At 44.1% G+C, this 16,481-nt stretch overlaps 1 pseudogene; it reads right to left on the bottom strand.

The window, feature by feature from the left end:
* Positions 1–435: 435 nt before the first annotated feature.
* LOC115659121 lies at positions 436–16,230 on the bottom strand (annotated as a pseudogene).
* Positions 16,231–16,481: the final 251 nt, after the last annotated feature.

Genomic DNA, 16,481 nt, shown 5'->3' with positions numbered 1-16,481 from the left:
GATTGTTTTTATACAAAAGTTGCTACACTGTATGTGAACAGTCATTGTCTCTGCTCCAATTTCTAAACAAAGGGAAGTAAACAGCACAGTTCCAGTGTTATCAGATTCTGAGCATGACAAACAGCTGCCAAAAAGTCTTGTACATGGTATATTCTCACCACCTGTTCAAGAGGGTCAGCCCCTCTTGTAACAACCTAAGTCAATGGGTAAAGTAGCCTCTAGTCCCTCAGCTTCTTAGGGTTTTTGCTTTCTTGTACAGCTTCCACACACTACATAAAGGAATCCTTTATTCAGTATTGTGGGAAAGACACCAGCTCTTCCTTGCTGACTGGGATGCCGTGGAGAGGTGTCTAAGATAATAGCAAATAGGGCTTCATGGAGAAGGGTTGTTACATTGCCGCCTCTGTTCTAGTGTTCAAAGTAAATTCAAACATGAAAGTAGAATCAGGGTCTATTAGAGGCCATTTTGGAAGAATAGCAAGGAAGACAAACTGCAATATGGACAGAACACAACAATGACACTGGGACTGAGTTCTTGCAGACTGCACCAGTGCTGTAACTAAAGGCACAAGGCAGTGAAGTGGTAAGGCACAGATGGGGATGTTCTTCACTTGAGCAAAACACATGGAGCTAGAGGGAGGACCTGACTGACAGCTGTATAAATGAGTGAGCTGACTGGAGCTACAGCAGTGCAGGACTAATGGAAGGAGAATAAGGCCCAGAGCCTGCCCCAGAGAAGGGATGTTTAAAAGCTCCAATCTGTTAAAGTAAGTATCCCCATTTACCACTAACACCCTTTGCTTGGCTCCAGAATATACCCTAGAGCAGTGTAGTTAATGTCCAGAGAGCGTAAGTGGGGGTAACACCTGGCCTTAGCTTCAGGCACAAATAATCTGATAAGGGAGTCTTCAGCCAGCACTAATAAAACAAAACAGGAGACGCTGCAGTGTTAACAGTGCTCCACCACATGGCTGGCTACAGGCAGGTTCCTTCAAGAGCTTTTCCTGGATTATGACAGTGTATGGGGAAGAATAGGTCATAGCAGCTGAGTTTTATTTTTTCCCCTTCTTCCTCTGCAGAGGAATCAGCTACCCCCTGGGCAATGCATTGCAGGGTAAAATCAAGATGGCTTTGAGTAGCACACAAGGGTTCTAGGTTTTCTTTACATGTGCTCGAGACCAGAGGGGGTTCTTAATTTGTATAGGATCAGATTATGGGGAACTTCTTAAAAAGCAGCTACCAAGAAACAAGGTGGCTCAGCACTAAGCCATAGAAGCATGAAATGGAGCTTGCAGAGCATGATTGGCATGGGCCATCTTTTACTGGGGGGGGAGGGGGGCCCTGCTACTGACACTGACAATTACTTGTTACCTTCTTTGCAAGAGTACACCAAAATACTGTTTCTAGGAGCCCTCAGAAATGAAAGTAAACAGCACCAAAATCAGAGGCTCAAGAAGCCCAAGTTCATCCTCTCTTCTTCACTATGCTCAGCCACGTTTTTTCCGTTTGACTTGCCTTCTCTCACACTTGCCCTCACTGGACTTAGGGCAGACAGACTGTAAATGTGATTTCAAGTAGTGAGGCAGGTATGGCCCTTTGTTCACGGCACTGCCCAGAGACAATGCTGAGGTAGTTTTGATCGGTGCTCCAAAGCTGCCATCTACAGAGGAAGTAGGACTGGCACTGTGGACAGAGGAATAGCCTGAGGTGGCTTCTAGTGTGGGTTCTTTTGACAGTGATCAGCAAGCCGTTGTTTTCAGCATCTGGCTGCTCCGCCTTTCTCACTGGTACATCCTGTCCAGGCCATTCCACCGCTAGGCTATCTTCATCACTGGAATCCTGACAGCAATGCTCTGCTGGATCCATATAGACAACAGTTACATCCAAGACTCCACTGGGAGCAGTCACTAAGGAAGATATAGAAGAGTGATTTGGATCTACCTGAGCAGCAATGTAGTCAGAGCACAGTCAAGCCAGGAACTCAAGGAGCTCTAATCCTGGGCGATTATTTCCTCTGTGGCTTTAGAGAAAGTCAACACACAAGCGCTGATTTCTCCCTTGTGTAAAGTGGGGTGACTCCTCCTCATTCCACTGGTATGTTTAATAGTTTGTTTGTACAGGGGACATGGTATAAAAAGACGTTAAGTCACAGCACTAATAACAGGTGAGGCTGCAGTGTTGACAGTGCTCCAACCACAGGCTGCTGCAGCCAGATTCCTTCAATAGCTTTTCCTGGATTATGACAGCACAAAACCCCTTAATATGCACCAGGAGAACTCTCCTTCACTCAGCAAGTGATTCAATTGCCCAGTGCTATCTGGTAGCAGTACTAACCTCACAGCAGCATTACTAAGAATTGTCTGGGCTATCTGCCATTTTCCTGCATTCCGAGTCTGCAGCTATTGAGCAAGAGCTTCCAAGTCTTGTAGCCAGACATTTTGCAGCATTGCAAATGGACAAGGAGATTTTTGGCATCTATCGTCAGGAAACATTTTGCTGCTACAGGGCCGTGGTGTAAGATAATCACCATGGTACAGCAGAAAAAGGGACCTTCCTTCAGTGACTGCTGGCGCTCTGAAGAGTTTTGCACTTTTCCTGACTTTGTTAAACTGCAGATGGGAAAACTTGGTTTTCTCCCTATTGTAATCAAAGAAGAAAAATACACTACATACCAGCTCCCTCTCTCTCCCCTTCACTTTCCTGATCTCCTTCATAACCCGAGCAGGAGTCCAAGCTCCAGTCCAGGAAGTTATCCAGAAGCTCTCCTCCTGCGTGGATATTCAGCTGTGGGTGTAGTCACAAAGCTGGCCCCTGTCTATCCTGAATGCTGTCTTCCCTTCTCCTGTTGCAGAGAAACTCAGAGGGTTACTCACTCAGCATATACATGGAGGAAGTCACCTGAGATCAGAAAACAGGTTAGTCTCTGCCCATTTGCCTCAATCAACTCTTCCAGCAAATGCTAAAGATACAACTGGTGATTTGGTTTGGGTCAGCGAGTCCCACCGTGGCATGAAAACCCAAACTTTCCCTTCCACCATCCAGAGGAAGAGGCTAAGCAGAGTTAAGTTGACTAGGGCAAGGACTGATTGAGTCAATAGAGAATAGTAGCTCAGAGCAGGGAAGTTGGTTAAAATCCCACTCAGTGATTTGCACACAAAATGTTTTGGGGAGGCAAAAGACCCCCATCAGATGCCCATGATGAACGTCATACTGAATTATCAGGGTCCAGTGCTGCAAACAAGGAGAGAGTACACAGAACAGAGTTAGTTTTACTTGCCTTTTAGTTCTCTTTCCGGAGGGGAGAGCTAAGGAAAGTCTGAATTTCCTCAGCACTTGTGTGTAAGGAACTGGGCTCAGGGTCCTCCTGTTTCAAGCCTCCTAACAGCGAACAGAGCTGGCTGTAACTCATCACCTAAACAAGACAAACCACATTAGTGCCCTACCGACAACCAATGCCCGATACTTAAGATCAATATGTCTTGAACGGTTCCTTGGCATTTACAGCCTAACTGTGCAACTTCTATCCCCACAAAGTGAGTGACACTAACACCACTGCATTTCTTGCACTCTCTTCACTTCCCCCTTTGGAATTTTTAATGTGAACTGCCTGTTACTTTTCAGAGTACCGGATAGCCTACTACGCTGGTCGCTCTGCTAAGGTGCCTGCCACCACAGAATGGAGAGCAGAACAGTAAGGCTACTTCCCACCCTTTGCCTTGCAATTTCTTCATAACGCTCATCTTCAATCGTTGTTTCACAGCAGTCCAGACCCACCTGCCTATATCCTTGGGACATCATCATGGAAACTAGGAAGAAATAAAATCACAGCACAGGTCGTACAAGAGCACATTGGAAAGGACAAAGTTCATAGAACTTGCTGACCTAAAAAACATTCCTCCCTTCTTTTATGGCCTGGAGATGTTTCCCTTCAGTTCTGGGTGTGACAACCTACTGCACCTCATCAGCAGGGAAGCTGACTACATGACTGGTAGCTGGGCTTCTGAGACAGCGTAAAGGACCATCCCCCCCTTCCTCTCCTTGCCACTTGGTCAGGTTTATAGCGGGGAGTGGGATCTGGGTCTTGAGACAACCTTCAGAGATGAGCTTCCAGCCCCAGCTGGGGATCTTCCTGAATTTGCAGACAAGCAAGTCCCAGCCTTGTGAATTAGGGGAGACTTGGCAGGCTGAGACTGCTGGTAATGAGATGCATACCCCCTAGAGCCAAGAGTCACTATTCAGAGAATATTGGGGCTGGTACTGAATTGGAGCAACAACAATAGTTCTCTCAACCTCTCCCGTGTTGTGGGGAGTGAGGCATATTCTCTCCAATGTCACCTCCTGAGTTCTGAGACAGTAACTAATTAGCAAAACTTCATTAAGATTCATGCTGCGGATCTGTAACAGCTGGATGCCAAACACTCCCCCCACACCGCTTAGAATAGTCAGAAAGGGGTCTGAAGGTATACCATTGTTGGTGTAGGCTCAGCACACAGGGTATTAGATCTTCAAGGCAGAATCACAGTACATTCAGACAGCTGGCTGTTCCAAGGATGCGCTGGAGAAGGGAATAAATACATTAGCACCCAAAAATTCTGTACTGCAGAAAAAGCAGATCCTACATAAAATCATGCCAGCAGATAATCCATCCAAAATTCAGATCAATTTTCAGGCTCCAACAACAGCTGCAGGTGCCAGAACTAGAGATTCCTAGCTGTGTAATCCAGTCCGTAGTATTGCTAGTAAAATTCCTTGGGCATTTCTTAAACCCAGGTCTCGTGCTAATGCGGTGTCGAACTCAAGCAATTACTGGGGAAAAGCGCCAAGCCCACTCCATCCTTGTGTGAAGTGTTTGTTATCTTTAACATGACTGAGGTAAGCTGGCACAAGTAGATACCTTGGTGCTAAAGCAGAAAGATTACTATCCAGAGGGACAGCATGAACGAACGTGCTACATTGCAGAACCTGCAGGTCCAGTTATGAAATAATGATTAGCAGCAGCCTGTTTCTTACCTTGCCTGTGCAGTATCTTAGCCAGTAGTAGTGCTGCAGCAGCCAGATTGGCAGGAGAATACACACAGAGACCTGTGTTCAATAGTGATAGTTCACAGATAAAGCTGTACAGGTGAAGCGTTCTTCTCTCCAGGGGAATTATAGTCAGTAGCACTTCTTTGTAATCCACAATAGTAGGAATCTAATGCATATGGGAGAACACAGAGTTTGGTGCCCATTGCGTCAAGAGTTTTGCCAAACACAGAATGGCACTGTTGCCAGGTGACCATCTCTTTTCAGGGAGGCTCATTACAAAAGATGGCTTCTTATTACAACTGGTAGTATCGAGAGGTTTCCCAGACAATAGGCAGGAATACATGAAATCTCTGGACTTGGTTGCAAGGGGTTAAATTTAACTTTGTACAGTGCAATCGCATCAAGTACTTGCGCGACAGATTACATAAAACAATCCTCAAACATCTCACTCAAATTAAGAACCCAATCACCTGTCACAGCAGCAAAGGATACTGGTTCAGAAACCAGAAACACCCAAAGCACATGCTTAGTCTACAGAGAAGCAGAAGGATCTGCATCTCACCACTGAGTATAGCAACTCTCCATGACTTAGCAAAGGACCCAAGGTGGTAAGCATCCACCCCCTGGTTTTACAAACTTACCCTTATCTTGCCTTCCAGGGCAGAGATGATCTCCCCATCACCGGACTAGATCTTCATATTTGGATGTGTTGTCTGTTAGCCACACAGCTTCCCGTATTGTCAAGATCTCTTTGCTGATGAAGCTGCAATATTAAAGATGGTTAGCACTCAGGCCCAAGGCAGAGCCACATGCACTCAGTTTGGTTGCATGCAGATATCCATGGATATCCTATGCTATGGAGACATCTGCACAGGCAATGAGAAGGGGAAGTTAGTACAGCTTAGGAGATACCAGGTAGAGTCATATTGAGAGTGTCAGGTGTTCCCACAAGACGATGCCCTGTCAATGCCACCTTTAACCTGGGCCTGCATCTTTATCATATCACTGACTCGAAGGCCTAGATCCTGCAGCAGTTTTCACAGTGTAATTCCCACAGAAAGGCTGCAGACCATAACCAGACCTATTCCTGTCCTGGAATTTAGTCTCCTGTTGGCAGCATCCTGTTTAAAACCCTGGAGCCTTGAATAGCAGAAGTGGTGAATTAGTCCCACATAAACACACTAGGTCAGGAACACAATACGTCTGTGCCACAAAGACTTGTTATAAAACCGTATGACACAGACAAAGGTACAGAAATCTGCTTTTTTCTGAGTTGCTTATGGCAGATGGCTGAGCTGCTTCCTAGTAGGATGTTCTTAGGCTAGTGATCTACTCTACACACGAAGACAGCACTTCATGTATGAGAGCGTCCAGCCCCTCCAGCACATTTATATAAGTGTTCAGGGGTGGCAGCATCACCACTTTGTACCTCATTTGAAAATATTAAGGGCAACATTCACAGAGCAGGTCTCTGTGTAAAGGGACAAGGAAGGCCAGTTTCTAGCTCTATTATTATTGCGTGGAGAAAGCAGAACATAATAGCTAAATGCTGAGTTTGTATAACCACTGCCACTGACCCACATCAGTCATCAAAAACTCACCGTGACAAATGACCATGCACGCGATTCCCAAAGCTGGAGCCGAGCCCGGGAATACAGGTCTCAGCTTCAAGTACCGATCCACCACCCCACTGTCATAATGAAGACAAAGGCTGGAAAAATCTTTCATGGGGGGCCAACTGCTACCAGCGCAGTCAATCAGGATGTACCTAGATACGAGAGAAAAGTCAAATGATCCCCTAGGTAAGGAGCCATCCAGACCTGTGCTAAGTGACAGCTATAACACCAGAGATTCTCCACACATATCAAGTCTTCTATCCTGTTAAAAGGTACTAGCTAACAAAACATTTAACATCAAAACAAGACTTCAGTGAAATTTCCTGTTGCATCTAGGTAATAGGGCAGATACTTGAGTCAAACTGTGGGCTGATGGATCATGGTAGGTGTTTTTTAGGCAGACTGGCAAATTAATAAGATTGCAAGTAAGAGATCTTAAAAGTATGCATCACTTTCATTCTGATCTATCCAGGGACACTGTGCAATTAGTGACGTTCACAAAGTACAAACTTTCTGCATTGCACTTCACTGCTTGTGTGCCAGAACTAACTATGATAACTCTTCAAAGAACTTAGGTCACATCTCACCCACCAGACAGAATACAACAAGCACAAGGAAACAGCAGCCTTTCCTGCCATGTCATAGACACAATTCTTTGTCAAAGACCTGGCTGCTGAGTTTGTCTTTACCTCATTGTTTCGTTCATTCCCTTCTGCACAGTGAAGATGCTTGCTTTCTGACAGAAAGGGAAGTCTGGAAGAGCTGAGACACCATCTCATTGGAGGCTTTTGCTCTAATCCTAGCTGGTTTCCATTCCCACAAGATTTGGCTAAAGATATCACAGCAGGCAGACAAGAGGGGGAAATGTAAATATTAAGTGAGCTATTTTCCATGTGGACAGAGAAACAAATTTGAGTTCTCCCAGGATTTCAGTTTCATGTTCAATTTTCACATTCAAATACAGTGAAACCTATCTTATGGACTCACTCCAGAGACATTAAGAACAGTTATTTTTCAAACTGACAGAACTATGATACACAATACATGTGCAGGATTTTGGGACATTGCTTACTAAAGATGAGCCCTTGCTCAGGGTTCTTTGGTGCAGTGCAGTATTTTCAGAAGAGTTTACTTTGCAGAGTACATTTAAGTGTTTCTGAGAAGAGTTTTAGCTGCTGTTCCTAATTGGCCAGCCACTGGATCCACGTTTAAGAACATTCCCATGTCTTTCTATGCATATGGACAGGGGCATGCAAAAAACAATGTCTGGTGTCACTAGTAGAAGCCTTACCTGGGCTTCCCAGCAACCCTTTGCTGCATAATCCCTTAGTTTCCTGAGGCTCTGAAGGTAGCTGCCGGTATCTGACATCTAGAGAAAAGGAATATGAACAGCATTAAGAAGGCATTGCCCCTTTTATCCAGGACAATAACCATTTGGTTCAATGTCTGTTAAGGCTGGAGTACTCCTACTATCCAAAGGCATCACTTCTCCTATCTTCTTCTGCTGTTTGTGGAAAATCCTCACACAACAGTCAGTCTCTTTCTCTTAAGGATGATCCTGGGTTGAAGGAATTGGACAGGACTAAAGAGATCAGAGTTCATTCTCAGTTGCGCCAGTGACTTCCAGTGTGACTTTGGGCAAGTCACTTAGCCTCTCTGTGTTTATTTTTCCAATCTGTAAAATGGGGATACTATTTCCTCTGTCACCATTTATCCATCTTGTCTCTTTAGACTGCAAGCTGTTTGCTGCTGGATGTATACAGCACTCAACACAACAGAGCTATATTTTGATTGGGGACTCTTGGTGCCACTGTAATAGAGGTAAAAAGATCATTTAAGAGCCAAATGTACTCACAGCAGCTCTTCTGTTACTTTCCCAGAGAGGTAGGAGCTATTTAGGCAACCCGCTTCGAAGACCTCTTCAAACATTTCAAGGGCTTCTTTCCTTTTTTCTGTGTCATCCTGAAAATAAAAGGTCAATGTTATATATGTGCATACCCAGTCAGATGGGCACACAAATCCCAGAGATGCCAATTGGTACAGAACATCCTCAGATGAAAACTACAGTACAGAATCACCCATTACCATCGGGAGCATCCTTCAAATGTTCAAGATGGTTTCTCTGGACCACTGGCACTGTCCTTTGGAGACCCCTGGCTTAGGAGTTACTTTGCAGCTTTCTTCAGGTAGTCGAAAAGCAATTTAGGCTTCCTGGTGGCCAGCATTTCCCTTTTTTTGGATATCCCAGTGTGACAGGTCCCAAAGGATGTTACCTGGCTTTCCATACTGCAAGCACAACAAGCAGGCCTAGTAGCTAAACCATACTTTCAACTCATTTTTTTAAAAAACATGGAGGCAGATTCTCAGCTGATGTAAACTGGCACAGTTCCATTGAAGTCAGAGCTGCACAAGTTTACTCCAGCAGAAAACATGGCCCAGGATTTGATCCACACTGACGCTTAATTAGATTTCAAATTGACACATTCCCTTTAAACAGAAAAGGCCATCACAGACTTTCACACAGGGGTAAACCAAGAACAATTGGTTTGATCTCACATAAGATAATAACGCAACTCATCTATCATTTGAAAAGTCACGGGAAATTTGCATTGTAAAATTGTACCTTCAGAATTCCCAAAGCCATTAGTGGGAAATGAACACTACTCACCTCAAAGAGACTTAAAACCTTAGCCAAGCAGTGGAGAATAGAGCCTTTCTGGGCCTAAAAAAGAGTTTTAAAACTGCACATTATTAAAGAGAACCAAAAAATGAGAGACACTTTCAAAATAGTCCCAGGTTAGAGCTTTGTTTGCCCTTGGCCTTTCATGGAGCACTCATCTCCTCCCCCCCTCAATATTTCATCACCTTTGAGATAGAAATTAATCTGGCAGAACAAACACAGTACAATCCTTTGACAGCTACCAAGCAGTGTCTCTCCTACATATAGTTTTTCTCTGTATTAACTTTAATTTTTAAACAAAGGTTGAAGAGCTATAAATCAATGGCATGAGAACAAGATACTCCTTGGAGAAACTGAAATGTAATTGTGCAAATTGCTTGGTGGATCATAGAATATCAGAGTGGAAAGGACCTCAGGAGGTCATCTAGTCCAACCCCCTGCTCAAAGCCAGACCAATCCCAGACAGATTTTTGCCCCAGATTCCTACATGATCCCCTCAAGGACTGAACTCACAACCCTGGGTTTAGCAGACCAATGCTCAAACCACTGAGCTATCCCTCCCACCTGGATGTGCTGCCCTGTCCTAAAGCCATTGACAGAAAGAGCATCACTTACTTTCTGTAACTGACACTCTGCTATTGAGGCTCTCATAGACTACAGCTTTACAACAGCTCCCGCTCACGGACCACGGGGGACGAATAAAGAGCCAGATAAAGGGGGCTGCACAGACATTCAGACGCTCCGTCAGGCTGAAGAAATGAGATGCCTTTAACCCATTCACTTCTGCACGACCCTCATCGGAGATGGATACTGAAATAAGTGAAACGGATGCTTTAAAGAGGGAACAAAAGCTAATGAATAATATCTGCCTGGAATTTAATAAGGCCACAGCACAACAGTTAGCAGGATGTTTCAAAGAAATGGTAACAGGTTGCAGAAGAAGGTGGGAATAGTGCCTCTGCTTGATTCAGTGTGAAGCTTTTGACAGGCAAAATGACAACCAAATTTGACTACAGGCTTCCAAAGCCTAACTTCAAGGACCTGCTAACTGTGTGATTTAGACACATCCACATTTCAGCTAGGAGTGGAATCCATTAGCGAGACCTTGCCACATTCTCAGAAGTGAGGAGGGAAAAAACAGTCTGTTTTTTGTGTTTAACAATCTTATTACACAGGCAGAAAAAAATCCAAACATCCATAAAATACTAGGGATATAGATTGGCACATGGCCAATAAAAGAATCCAAGCTTATTGATCAGGCTTCACTATAAAAATCTCTTTGTTCTTTTAAATAGAACTATACCCTCGACCATCATTTCCCATCTTCTCCACAGCACATGCTTTCACACTTACAGCCTTCGTTGTACAGGTATGCTATGCCAGCTTCACAGCAGCTTCAAAGTTACCCCTTTCAGCAGCCCTAAATAAGAGTACAAAAGGTAACTCAGATTTAATCTGTGGGCATCTGAATCATCTGAAGATTCCCAGTGCAGCAGGAGACCTTGCTTCCATGTTCATTTCTACTAGATGGACACAGCTCCAGAATGCACCTGAAGAATTCAGAACTTGCACCTCTGAAGCACACAGGATGGTTACACAGGCACTAGACAGATTCAGTTCTTATGTTTTGCCTTTGCCAACACCCATACCATCTTTTTCAGATAGAGTGTCTTTATTCTTTCAAAGTACAGTTGTTTGCAACTTTAGGTTTTTAAACTCATTTGAAATAGGGTGCCCAGATGTCCTGATTTTATAGGGACAGTCTTGATTTTTCGATCTCTCTCTTATATAGGCTCCTGTTACCCACAGCTCTGTCCCGATTTTTCGCATTTGCTGTCTGGTCACCCTATTTTGAAATATGGAAAGAGTCCAAATATTAGTCTTAAAAAATACTTTAAAAACACAATTGTGCAGCCTTCGGTCCACATTTCTGGCTTATACATTTATACTGAAACATAAATATCTGGGGAGAGAAGCAGTAGCAATACATTCCATCAGGGGACTGTAAAGCACTTGGTAGACACAGCATCCATTTACACTCCAAATATAACTATGGCCTCCTGTTTCCACTTAACAAGACAGTTCCAATCTGAAATGTGCTCCTCATCACATTAAGGGGGAGATTTTCAAAGGCAGTTAGTTGTCCAACTCTCACGGAAAGTTAATAGGAAATGGGTACCTAGCTTTTCCTCTGCACCTTTGAATATCCCCCCTAATGCATAGACCGTGCCTAGATTCGTATACATTACCTTTCAAACATCTTCAGATTGTTTGGAGAAGGCCATACTTCTTGAAAATTTGCACAGTGCCCAAACACTAGCGTGATTATCTACAAGGTATTTAAGATGCGAGTGCACCTAGGGGGAAAAATACAGAAGTATATACTACAACATATAGGGATCCACCAAAAAATCGCTCTTGTGGTCTACTGTTTATAGCCATATTAACATGGCACCTGAGATTTTTGTACACTATTGTTCCACTTTATTTACAATCATTAATTAGATTAGAGAAAAATCAATTTTGGAAAATAAGATAAGCATCCTTAACTGAACCAAACTGTTTAGTCAGAATGATTTGTCAGGATAGCTCCCTCTGGAAAATTTAAACAAAACACTCAAATACTGCTGCTAATCCTCAATCTTGAGAGGTTTAGCAACAAAACGGCTACCACGATGGCAGAGATCTGACGGAAAACTGAAAGAATACATACAATAGTTAGATTTGCTCTGCCATGAGGATCCAGCCTTCCCCGTGTCCAGTCATGCCATTGGGAGCCAGGGGCATCACACTGACAGGTAAACCCCATCCGTTACAGGAGTGAAGTGGGTTAGCAGACTCACAGCTCGGATGGAGAGGATATCCTCAGCAGGAAGGCCTTCAGAACATGAAACAGAACATCTTCAGGGAGACTCAGTAACGTCAGGACTCGAGGGCCGTTTCTTACCCTTCGTTTTGAAGGGAAAGAAAAACACCTGGAACATCTACAGTGGATTACTAGAAAAAACAAAAAGCCCAGACATCTCAGTTAGTGAAAGAGCACTATCAAATTGAAATTTCAGGACAAAGACACAGCTGTAAAGAATACAGGTCCACATATTAACGTGAAAATGATTGGTGTTACTGAGCCTGCTCTACTGCAGGACAAGTTATGTTGTTTCTTCAATGAATGGAAAGTAAAAAGAATTGTAGGCTTTGATACGATAGCAATTCATTGCACAGTCATGTATAAAATGGGATCACTAACCAACTAAAGTAAAAATAGTTAAATTGACAGGGTCAGAAGAGATCACTCCATATCGATTACCATTCATGCAGTATTTCATGTGCTGGAATAACATCAGTGATGTAGCCAGTTGCCTTAATTTTTTTCCTGTCAATATTTTCCTATCCCTTTCCATAGCCTCCTGTCACTGCTCCTTGAATACCATCTTCAGAGATTCAAGTCCTTCCTTCATGCATTGGTTCCTTGTGATATTTAGACTAGTGTCTGTTCTAGATATATTCTGTTCCCTTACTTGCTCCCTCCTAAGGAGGGACAGGAAAGTGCACCCTGCACCTGCTAGCCAAAGGACTAAGTTAACTAGAGGCAGAGACAAAAGCGAATGATAGAGACAGAGGGCTCACTAGAGAAAATTCAGGGGCAATACTCTAGTGAGAAGCCCAGTAGTGCTCCCACTTGCTGGGAAGGGCAAGGTGTTCGGATTTCTATTGAGATGCTGGCCCTGGATTCTGCTCAGGAATTGCATCTTTTGCATCAGTCTGAATAGCAGGTGTCAGAAATTTGAAACACCTTGACCTGCTAGAAGGGAAAAGGATTTCTCTCACCTTAAGCCCTGAACTACATGACAGGGATCCCTCACCAGCACACAGCTTTCCTTTCTGGATTTTCCTCCCCAGCAAACAGCCCCAGCACCTGCCCTGGCTGCTGCTCAGAGCTTTGCTAAGCAACAGCCGAGTGAAAAACGACATGAATCTTGTCAATTCACTGCTGCCCACTCTGAAGAGCAGCAGGGACCAGAGACTTGCCAGTTTCATTCTGCTGCTACTTGATAGGGCTCTGACCAGCAGACAAAGCAAGTGATGGAGCAGTCTGTTTGCTCTGCACTGTGTCACATTTGGTAAGTTATCTTTGCTGCCATAAAGACTAGAAAAAACACACATATCCCCCCACTTTTCTGCAAATTGATGGATTAGGGCTGTTCTTCTTGCCATGGAACATTTCCTGCTTGGCGATGTCAGGTGTATTTTTCAAATCCAGTTGTAGGTCTTTTTATATAATGATAGTTTAGCTGGGAAGTCTAATTTAGCTGGGTTTTCTTCTAGATCAGTCATGAAAATATGGGTTCCACTAAGGACCCCAGTGATATTCCACTTGCAGGAATTAATGATTTTCCTTGTCTTCTGTTCTATAGTTAATTTCCAATCCATGGTATTAAAAAAATGTTTTAAAATAAATGTAAATTTACAGAATAATAAAGTCAGGGAGATAATATAATAAATGTACCAAACCACAAACAAATCATACGTGAAATTAAATAAAGAAAACAAGCCAAGCAGCTGCAGGGACTTGATCATTTTTAATTATAGGGCCACGGGCAACAGCTAAGCTAAGACAGTCCCCACAACTGGTTATTTCCCAGTGCAAGTGTATAGGTATCTGTGTAGGCAAAAAAGCAACAGGCCACCTAGAATACCCTTTTATGCCAAATGAATATGCATCCTTTGGAGTTTCCAGGATCAACAATGAAATGAGCTACTATTCTAACTCAATGCCCCATTCTCCCCTGATAGCCCTTGGCTTACCTATTAGTTACCTTTGACTAAAAGACTATATCCATGTAATTAAGGGCAATTTTGACATGCACAAATCACCAGACTATTATTCTTATAGGTGTTCCTTTACCCCCTACCTCCAATTTCAGCAAGAGAACTACTGCAATGTAAGAGGCATTGCATCTCTAGACTGGCATGCCAATTAAGCCTGTATTCAGAACTGAAACTGACTGAACAGCCCAGGAAATTGAGCAAGACTAGATGGCGGACAGTACAGCTTTAGTAGCCCAGAATTTATATTAGGATGGCTATACTTTAAAATGACGCCATATACTACAAACATATCTACATTGTGTACATAAGCTACAGTTCTCTTATTTTAAATTCAGGTACTGATTAAGTAACTGATGCATTCCAAAGTACATTCGGCAAGCAAAGATAGTGTATTTTAGAAGCAGGTCTGCTAGTGCTACATACCGCATAGAACCAGAACATATTAAACTTGGGCGAAGTATTCAAATTCTTTCCCATTAATGCAGAAAGTGTAATTTAAAAAATCATTTATAGTTTTGCCAAAAACCCATTTATAGTTTTTGCCAAAAAAAATTCATTAGGTGATCTTAAATAGGCAGAATGCCAAGCAATTTACTATGAACAGACCATAAAAAAGCAAGTTTTGTCTGCTCTGAACATGAGTCATTATAGTACTTTGTAGAAGTAGGGGAGCTTGCCCCCATGCCGGCTTAGGCCATACATGCTCTCTTTTCCCTCCATAAATGTGCCAGTTAGCTGCTATCCCCAACCCAGAGAAAGCCATAATAAATTAGCAATGAATACTGCAGTTTGTAAAGCATTTTGGTATCCTGCATGATAAAAGGAAACTCCAGAAATGTAAGCTATTATTACATTAAACAACTAGACTGATATTTGGACATGAAAGAGTTGAGGGGTTGCTTAGATGTCATATTTCAAGTTTAGATTTTACTGTCATGGCAAAAAAATCAAACCTTGATAAAAGGAGACTTCTATTTAATGTAGTAAACTGCAATCTTGCAGCTTGATTTCTAGTCCTGTGACCAGCCTGAAATATCCAAAATCTTCATTTTGAATTAATTTTTCAAGTATTTTTATTAAAATCTCTCCTTTTGATGAGGGAATTTTGTAGAGTGTAATTTCAATAATTTACATTTCATTCATTCAAACACCCTGCCTTTCTGAAGCAAAAATCTCATCTGCCACCTGAAAAGTCTGCAGCCTCTCTCTATTTAATAATTATAACCTTACTTTATAATTTATGTTAAGGCTCTGCCTCGATGAGAAACCCGAATGGCCAAGATAAGACTGGTAGCTCTTTCTAATGTCCTGGGTGCCCAACAGGAGCCCCGAGTGAGTCCCCTCCCCCTGCAGGCAGGTCCTGGTCCCTATAGGCTCGGTTGATTTTTAAATCCACCCGCCTAAACAGTGGGGCTCTCTCTTTGGAATTTAAAAATAAATCTAAAACACAACCCTCTGAACACAGGGGGAGAATAAAAAAGGAAAATTAGTAGGTGGGCCACTGCCCAGATACCGTCTGAGGAAAATGGAAGGGGAGGTTTCAGGGGCTGAAGACCATCTGATGTGGGGGGAGTTGATAGGATCCTGGCAGGGGTATTTCAAGTCATTTCACAGCCCTCATGTGTCAGGTCTGAACATTAGCATCTGAGGCTTAGAGGATCATCCAGCAAAGAGGGAGCATTACCCGTCCCAAGGAATCCCCACCAGAAGTCAGACAACCAAGCCGACAAAGTCCCCGCCGTGGCCTTAACCCTCCCCAAAGCCCACATGAGTATTGAGTTCTGCCAAAACAGGAGCTGGAGCCCCCTAACCACTGGCTGGCAACCCACCTCCTGTAGGACCCCACCGCAGAGGGACCCCCACTCCCCCTGCGGGGCCCTGCCCCCCCACCGCAGAGGGACCCCACTCCCCCTGCGTGGCCCCCATCCCCCTACACTCACCACAGAGGAACCCGCCACGCAGAGGGACCCCCCAACTCCCCCTAGAGGCCCCAACCTGCCCAGGGGCGTGGAAGACGCTCACCGCCCACTTTCATTCCTGCCCCTCCGCGCTGCGGTTCGAGTCCCCAGGGAGCCGAGCTGCCACAAACCACCACTGCGCCCGCGAGCCGGCCGGGTCCAAATGAGCCCAGGTCCCGGCCCAGGGCCAGGGGCGGAGAAAGAGGGGGAGGGGCGGGGCTACAACTGGCCCCGCCCCCATCCGTTGAGCCCCCGCTCTCCGGTATCAGTGCGGGTCAGGGAAAGAGCGAGCGGGAGGCTCCGCACAGGATCCGCCCCTTCGGGATAGGCCACGCCCGAGCTCGCCGGATATCCTCCTCTCCACTCGGCGCG

Source organism: Gopherus evgoodei, chromosome 10 (assembly GCF_007399415.2).
Source record: "Gopherus evgoodei ecotype Sinaloan lineage chromosome 10, rGopEvg1_v1.p, whole genome shotgun sequence".
Classification (NCBI taxonomy): Eukaryota; Metazoa; Chordata; order Testudines; family Testudinidae; genus Gopherus; species Gopherus evgoodei.
The sequence above is the reverse complement of the archived record's forward strand: the minus strand, read 5'-3'. Positions and strand labels throughout refer to the sequence as shown.